At 30.7% G+C, this 9,392-nt stretch overlaps 1 pseudogene; it reads right to left on the reverse strand.

The window, feature by feature from the left end:
• Positions 1 to 7,342: 7,342 nt before the first annotated feature.
• Positions 7,343 to 9,392, reverse strand: part of LOC111497214 — a 6,462-nt pseudogene continuing 4,412 nt past the window's right edge.

Consider the following 9,392-nt stretch of genomic DNA (forward strand, 5'->3'; position numbering starts at 1 on the left):
AGTATTGGAGAGTTGGTTCGTGGGATTTAAATAAATAAACAGAAAGCATGAGAGAGCGAGAGAGAGAGAGAGGGAAGCAGCAACAAAGCCCAACGCCTTAGGGGCCCGCAATTGCAAATCTATGCGAATCACCCAAACAAAACAAATAAATTTTTCTTTTTCTTTTTCCTTTTTTTTTTTTTCTCCATTTTTGTATTATAATAATATATACTTTGTTTATACTACTCCTCTCTCTTTTTTTTTTTAATTTTATTGATTTTTTTAGAAATTATTTATTCGTATTAAAATCTTGTATCAACCGTGATGTGACTTAACAATAAGTGATACTAATATCTATATTATTATTGTAATATTAAAATTTACCAATTTTCTGCAAAAATATTTTGTAGTTTTTTTTTTAAATAAATCAAAATGGAATTTTAAAATATTAAAGACCAAGTTAAATATTATAAAAAAAAATGTTTTTTTATAGGCTGTCTAATCATTTGATTTATATTATTGCCAATTTAAATATACATTTTTATTGAAAGAATGAAATAATAAAATTGGTGATTTTTTAGGGAAAATCTCAAATTATTGCTTTTATTTTGTTAATTATCTAAATTTAGTAATTATAGAAAGGATTTACTTAGCTACGGTTATGTTGTTCAATATTAAATTCCAATTTTTTTAAAAATGGTCCTAGAATATGTAAACCAAACCATATCCATGTAAATATAACAAAAACGAGTCATTTAGTTGATATCAAATTTGTATATTTTAACATAATTGGAAAAACGAGCACCATGAAAATACATCCCCCAAAGAAAGATGATGGGCACTAAATACTTTTCGAGAGATCTCCTCCAAATCACTAGTATGGCTATCGAAATCGTGAGCATCAACATGAAGGTTCCAAATCCAAGTTAAAAGGTTCTCGAGTTTAGGGATAAATTCTTCAAAGTTAAAAGTTTAATTAAAACACATTTTTTAAATTACTCTTATTAAAAACTAAAGATGAAACCGCATATCTATATTTTTTATTCAAAAATAATTTTTTTTTACCATAGTAATTTATTATTTACGCATGCAAATATAAAATTTTGAAAATAAAAGAATAAGCTGGCATTTTTCCAAATTTATAAATGAAAAATACAAATATTGAAGTATACTTTTTTTATAAAATGCCTAATTCCAAAGATATTTAGGAAGGGAGAAGCATTTGTCAAATATTTTGCAATAAATTGTACCTTTTTTCTACTCTTTATAATTGTTCAAATTTTATCCTTTTCTTTTTTAAAAAAAAAAAATCGTTGAAAAACTTTGATGTTGACCTTAAATGGATGCCGTTAAAATTAATAAACTGAAGTATAAAGATAAAATTTAATTTTTTTATAGCAATATAAAAATAAATAATTTTATTAAATTATATTTATCTTATTCATATAGAAACAAAAATGTGCTGTTTTTCTTTATGGTCACTATTTCGTGACTTTCTATCGATTAATCTTTTAATGTTAGACAGATAAAATAATTCATTTAAAAAAGTAAGATTATACTTTTCAAAAATATTAAATTTACTATGTTATTGGGCAAAAAAAAAAAAAAAACATTTATTAAAATTCTACGTTGACTACCTCCGTTATTATGGGACATTTTGAAGAAACTAAAAGTGAAAACTTACGTTGAAAATGAATAATTTTATAGTATTTGCTGTATAAGAATTATGGTTTTTTGAAAAAGGATTTGAAAAGGCATTCCTTAAAAGTGATCTCAAATAAAATGAAAGGAAGATATAAAGATTGATCCTTTATTATTTGTTGTTTGGGTGAGTGGGTGCCAAATGACAAACTGCCACACAAAACAAGCCAAATGAGCCAACTTATCTGCACCAGAAATATCATTTTTATGGCACCTCCAAACTCCTAACTTCCTCGATATACTTGTTCCTTTGTTAGGAACAGGTTTCTATACCTTTATAAGAAATGTTTTGTTCCCTCTCCAACCAAGGTGAGATCTTCCAATCCATCTTTGTTCGAGACCCAGCATCCTCGCTCACATTCATTCCCCTTCTCCAAGCAATGTGGGGTCTCACAATCTACTCCCATTCAGGTCCAATGTTCTTGTTGACACTCATTCCTCTCTCCAATTGATATGAGATCTCACATCTTAAATTTTAAAGAAATGTGTGTGTTGTTCCAAAACATGATCATGGGGGAAAGAAAGGAAGAGATAAAAGAGAGAAAGAGAAGCAAAAAGGAAGTTGTCGTTTTGGAATGTTGCTCTTAAATTTGTGCACATGGGAACAATGGTGTGTGTATGTAAGAGTTTGTTTGTGAGGCTTTAACGGGGAAATATGCTTTAGTTGACCCAACAATGGGTGCCCACAACCAGTCATCCACCCCTCAACTTTGTCCCAATACACCTCAGACATCTTGGGTCCATCTCGTCTCTCCTAACTTTTTACCACCCCAACATATCTAATCTCCCTCTACAAACCATCGCCTTTCTTTGTCAACGCAATATCACTGAAACGAAACAAACAACTCTTTTCTCAATACATAACACTAATTTTTCTTTTCGTTATAACATCGAAAAAGAGAAAGGACAAAAGTAAGAACATAAGAAGTGATAGAGTTATCGAAAATGACCAAAAGAATCCAACCAAAAAAAAGCCGGTCGTTCATGATGTACTACTACTACTACCTCTCCCTTTGATATCTAATGCCACAAAATGCAAATAAATTATTTATTTATTGGGTGCACCCATTTATAATATAAACCATTTAAATGATCATCCATTTATTTTGTCTGTATATATAAAAAGGGGTAGCTGTTGTATTTATTGGAAATTTTCATTCAATTTCACCTTTTTTGTAAAAGTGAATTGGATAAGTTTGATTTTTGGCCATATTTTCCTGGCTTATGTGTATCAAAAAATTAAAATTTGAAAACTAAAAAACAATGATAATAATAATAATAATAGTAATAATAAGAGCATGCATTTTTTTAATGAATAAAATAAAATGGGATGGTGCAAGTATGGAGGATATGCCTCATATTTAAAAATAAAATAATAATTGGTTGACTTAGATATTCACATATATTATTATTATTATTATTATATTTGAAAATAAAGAGAGACTATAATTAATTTTTCATCCATGTAATTATGTGCATATCATAATCTTTTGTTTTTTTTTTTAATTTTTATTTATTTATTGATTACACACACAGAGAGCATGCGCAAGTTGCCACTTAATAACTTCTTTCATTGGGACAATCATGTAATTTTGACATTTGGTTGGATTATATTTAATTTATTATTATTATTTTGGAGTAAAAAACAAATATTGTTTGACCACTGTGAGAATGTGACATTTGGGCATCTTTGGCAATACCCTCTTCTTCACAAATCCATATTGTGTAGTTACATCAATTCTGGATTTTAGCCTTCACATCTTAACCCCAATTTCACCACTTTTTTCTTTTTATTTTCATTTTAATTCTCTCTCTATATATATATACAAAGAAACTTTTTAATGAAATGATTTGAAATTGTCGTTTTTAGCCCAAAGTCCCTTGTCATATACTTTTTGGATTCTTTTTTCTTAAAAAAAAGTTTTAAAAAATTGAATGACTAAGTAGAAAGTTTATAGTTAAAAAAATATATAATTTATTATTATTATTATTATTTTGGGTATGAAAATGGTGACAGAGAATAAACGGTAGCAACGGTGTGACCAGTAGTTTATTATGTGTAAATGGGTTTTCTTTATTATTATTATTTTTGTTTAATAGATAATGATAATAATAATAATAAGAGAAGTGAAAGAGGGATGTCAAATCACGTCAAGACACGTGTCAGCCAATGATTGAGTATGGAGGTCGAAATCAAAAGTGTTTAGTTACATCAACCCAATGGTTTGGCAGATGCAGCAGATCCTTGTTTTCTTTCTCCTTATGACTTAACTACCCTTCTACCACCAATCATTGTTTTTTTTTTGTTTTTTTTTTTTTTCATTTTATTTTCCTCACAATTACTATTCTACAAATATATATATTTTTTAATTCTAATTTTATGTTCAAAGTATTTAAAAAAAAAAAAAGGAATGTTGGGTTTAATTGAATAATATTATGGATGTAATGTTAGTAGAAACAAAGTCATAATTTGGTCAAATGAAAGAGAGGATAAATGGTTGGGAGCTTTATTTAGCTTTAGAAAGCACGAGGGATTCGAAAAGATAATAAAGATTTTTTTAATAATTATGAAGATTAGAGAATTAATTTATTAATTAATTGATGGTAGGGAACCTAATCTAAGCTAAGGTAAGCATGAAAGAGCTAGAAAAAGCAAGTGGGCCAAAAACATATTCATTAATTAAATATTAAATAATAATTAAAAAGCTATTCCTCTTTTAATTCTAATTTCAAAAAGTGGCAGACCTACAAAGACCAAAACATTTTTGTTCCCTCTTCTTTTTTTTATATATATATATATTCCAAATCATAAAGCATATTAATCAAGATTCTACTCAATTTAAATCTTCATCAGAGATACTATATTATATTATATTAACTTTCCCCTCTTTATTTCTTACAAATTTTTGGGTTTAAATCATTTTTTTGGTGATTGATGATCCATAATATTATTTCACGAGAGCTAATTAAGTATGCGAATACGTACGAGTGACAAAGATTCAAATTCTCGTTCTTAAGTAAGAATAGACTAAATTAATAAAAATTATCCTAAATTTGTTATTATTTTACTTACAAAATAATCTTAAACTTTTAATATAATTTCAAAAAATACCATTAAACTTAATTTTTTTATTTATTTATTAATGTACATTTATCATTCTTACTATATTTAAAAAAAATTCGTAAAAATTTAAATATGAAATTAGCAACCTTTATATATATAACAAAAAAATAACTACCTCAATATTACTTTTCTGGATATTTTTGAAAGAGTACTAGCACCAAAGTTATTTTTTTATTTTTAAAATAATTTAAAGGTTTTAAAAAGGAGGTTTAAGGATATTAATGAATTTTTTTTAAAATTCAATAAAAAATTTTAAACCCTCCTTATCTTTAAACTTAGAAGGGTATTTTTAAAATATTTAGAAGTTTTAGAATATTTTTTAACCAAAATATTAACAATTCAAAACAAAGATTTTTTTTTAAGTTTAAAACAATTATTAATATTTTTTAAAGTTGAAGGTTAACTTTTAAAAATATAATAGTTAAATAGGTATTATTATTAATTTAGTCTAAATAAATAAATAAATATATATATATATATTTTGTAAATATTTTTTTTGTACCAAAACATAACAAACTCTGACACTAGTGATGTTTTTTTATGTGAGATTTTTAAAGAAAAGAAAGGAAAGAGAGAGAGAGAAATGAATTTATCCGTACTATTCCCAAACATCTTCCATTGGAATTGGAGCCTCTCTCTCTCTGTTTTCACTTTTTCAGTTAAAATCTCTCTCTCTCTCTGTCTCTCTCTGAATTTCAGGCTTTCACTTTCATCTATGAACATCATCTCCTTCTTCCCACTCTCTTCATTAATATGCTGTGACAAAGAAAACAAACCCTTCTTTTTTTTTTTAATGTAATTTTCATATCAGTTTCTTTTCACAAGATTGGAGAATTAAAATGTAAGCAAGAAACCCAGAGGGAGGAAGAAAAGCAAGCAACAAATTGTGCTAAATTTTGGAATTGTTCCTCTAATTAAAACCAACTGTATCTTACTGTCCTTTTTCAACCAAAAATGGGTTTTCATTCATACATGGAAAACAAACCATAATCATTCGAAGAACAGGACAGTAGCAGTCGAAGTTGAGTAGCAGAATAGGTCGGATCTTGCATCAGTGTGGGTAGCTTATTGGGGGAAATAGCAGAGACAACGACAGGAATTTGATGCTTCTCATCGTATAAGCTTAGAGGAGAAACATGGTGGTTTTACAGAACATGTCCTGTTTGGAGTTTACATGAAATACAGCCTGCACTCCATTTTCATTGCTTGATTATGCTTCCTTACCCCACCAATTCCATTTTTTTCATCTAAATTCATTTGGGGTCTCTGTTTTTTCGTAGCTTCACATGATGGGGTTTCATGGGTTCTGTAAAGTCGCAGTCTTTTTAATTACTAACAATTCCCCACACTTTCTTTTCCATAATTCATGAATCATAACTGTTGAAGGGCTAGGGAGTTTGAAGCCAATAAGATTAATATAAATTTGAATTACTTCCATAGTTTCTCTCTTATACATTAACGATCGATGCATAACTGTCAGTCACATTGTAGTGAAGCGGAGACAAAGAACCACCGACAGTGAAAAAGCCACTTGATCTCTTGGTGTTCGATGGAGAGGTTAGTTGGGATGATATTCAGGTACGAAAGCAGGCCCCGGCGCCCCCCATTGAAGAGAGGTTTTAAAAGCCGCCCCACATTTGGTAGACATGCCGGCATGTCTTACTTTTGGGTGAGATTGATACTTAAATTCTTTGTTACTGTGGGATTTCTTTAAGGAAATAGAAAACAGAGAATATGATTTAATGGATTCCCGTTGGAGCATAGTCCAAGTGAAATGGAGAGTGTTCTGTTGAGACCGACATGGATAGAGACAAGTCCTTGTGCGATGGGAAATAGAAGGAAGAATTGAAAGACAACTAACTACTTCATTTTGCAACAACTAAGGCAGCGTGAGATGGGCCACTCCATGCTGTCACCTATTAACTTAAGCTTTATTTATGATTTATGAACACTAATTTGAGAGCTTCAAATGTTGTATTTGTTTTTCAACCAGTCGGTTGACAAAATGTTCGTGGCTTCATGCTTCATCTTTGGGAGCTGGAAGTTTTAATTCGAGTGCCACAACTTTGCTGCTGGGCCACTTGGCCCATAAAAAATGCCTATTCACCCAGCTCATATACGGGTTAGGCCCAAGTTGCACCACATATCAAACACCTTGTCCTTATCCTTTTATTGCTAAACAGGTTGCGTTAAGAGTTTAATGAAGCAGATTAGCATTGAATAAAGTTGTTCATAATGAACATTAATGGTGGCCATGAGCCTATTAATCGACACAAAGCTCAGAGAGAAAACAACCTTCAAGACATTATTTTCTTTTCCTTTTTTGTTCCAATGAGAAAAAGAAAATTTTGATGATGTCAGAGAAATTTTAGTCTATCCACAACACCTGTATTGGCTCCTGTCGCTCTTAATAGGCGCAACAGAAGATCAGCTAAAGAGACGAAAGCGAGCATCACCAGAAGATCAACCTCATTACTACTAAACAAACAAATATTAGAATGTAACAAAAATTATTAAATATTTCACTTCATAATATAATTTAGACGTTTCAATGGAGACTGATAACTTGATTCAATATTCTAGCCATCCCAAGAATGCAGAATATGGTTGAAGAAAGGAATTAAATCAACTCAAACCCAAATAATGTAACTTTCAGTCCACACGGTTACATTAATCGATACACAACTCGATCACAGAAAACAAAATCATCAACACCAAATTCTTTCTTGTTCCGGGAAAACTTGACGTTTTCAACAAAACTCAAAATCTCTATCAATACCCACATCCAGCCCACCTATTGCCTCCTGTCAGTCAATCCTAGCAACAATTTCACTCGAGGGAAAATGAGAAAGTAAAGATATCTGGTAAAGAACAGCATCACCAGTTGATCAAACCACGTCTTTACTCAAATGCGTCATCGTCATCATCTGGCAGGGGTTGACTGGCAGCTGCAGCCAACTCCGCTTCATGCCTGCAAGAAAACAAGCCAAAATATATGGTGAATGTGGATATTACTCACAAGAATGTCAATGGTTCATTGGTTATGAGTTGTAATATGGTCTTACTGCTGCTGAACTGCCAAGTCAATTTGTACTTCTGGAGGAGCAAGGGCAGGAGATTCCACAAAGTGAATGTTAGCATCCCTACATGAAAGAACCACAAGAAAAGGAAACCACTTTTCATGAATGAACAAACATTTTAAAGATAATAGTAGAACAACCAGAATATTGAACTTACCCAGCTAACTTCCTGGCCAGGTACAAAAATGGTTTCTCAAAGTTGTAGTTACTCTTTGCAGATATTTCATAGTACTGTAAGTTTTTCTTCCTGTGGAATGTGACCTGCTTGGCCTTAACCTGCCTATTCTTCACATCAACCTTGTTTCCACAAAGAACAATTGGAATATTCTCACACACCCTGCAATTCGACAGAAAAACCATTATTGTAAGTTTTCTCCAGGAGGGTGCCATGAAATGGAACAATTATATACAAAAACAAACATTTAAGTCACCTGCAAAGATCTCGGTGCCATGTAGGAACATTTTTGTATGTCAATCTAGCAGTAACGTCAAACATGATGATTGCACATTGCCCATGGATGCTGCAATCATGTACACAAACATTAAATTAGAAATTTCGATGATGGGTGGAATGTTGATTCAGAAGTTCATAAGGGGAAATGGAAAAAATAAAACATCTAGGAATGCATCATTAGAAAACAGAAAATGCTCAGAGCAGTTCGAAAAACAAGATATCAAGATACATAAATGTATTAGATCTGGCGCACAGTGGAATATTCAAAATTCAGCAAGATTACAAAATGAACTATATTCAAGTTTTTATACAAGTTCCAATACAAGTTAGGAATAAATAGGAAAGACATATCCTCGGAAGATAAATAATTATAAAAACTCTAGAAATGAAAAAGAAAAAAAAACAAACAGAGTTCATCCGGGAATTCAGAAGCAAAGTATATCAAAGAATTAAAGCTCTAATTCTCAACTACAACTTACTAGTAACCATCACGCAAACCACCAAACTTCTCTTGCCCAGCAGTGTCCCAGCAGTAAAATCTAATTTTTCCACAGTTCGTGAAGAAGTCCAGTGGGTGCACCTCCACGCCAATGGTAGCTGGTTTCATTACAACAACGGAAGATTGAATACAGTAGAAAATAAAATATCTAGACAACACAATCAATAGAATAAATCATCAAATTGTAAACAAGTTGGTGAAATGCTTACGTTCATATTTCTTTTCAAACTCCCCAGTGACATGTCTCTTCACAAAAGTGGTCTTTCCTGGTCAAAGAATATGCACACAAGTCAATTAGGCACTAAATATTTCGGTATCAACAATCATTGAAAAGAAATCATCTTCCATCGCAATGTATGATTTCTTCTTATGTTTTTCTTCCTTTACTATTTCTTCTAATTTGTATGATACCGTTAAGATCTCATGAATACTAGACAAAGCGACAGTAATGTGTGAGTTGAGAGAACAAAAAGACAGACAAACAACACATGAAAAAAAGAACAAAAAAAACACCCGTATTCCTGAAATAATACTGCCAAAAAAAAAAAAAAAAAA

Source organism: Cucurbita maxima, unplaced genomic scaffold, assembly GCF_002738345.1.
Source record: "Cucurbita maxima cultivar Rimu unplaced genomic scaffold, Cmax_1.0 Cma_Scf00002, whole genome shotgun sequence".
NCBI classification, from domain to species: Eukaryota; Viridiplantae; Streptophyta; class Magnoliopsida; order Cucurbitales; family Cucurbitaceae; genus Cucurbita; species Cucurbita maxima.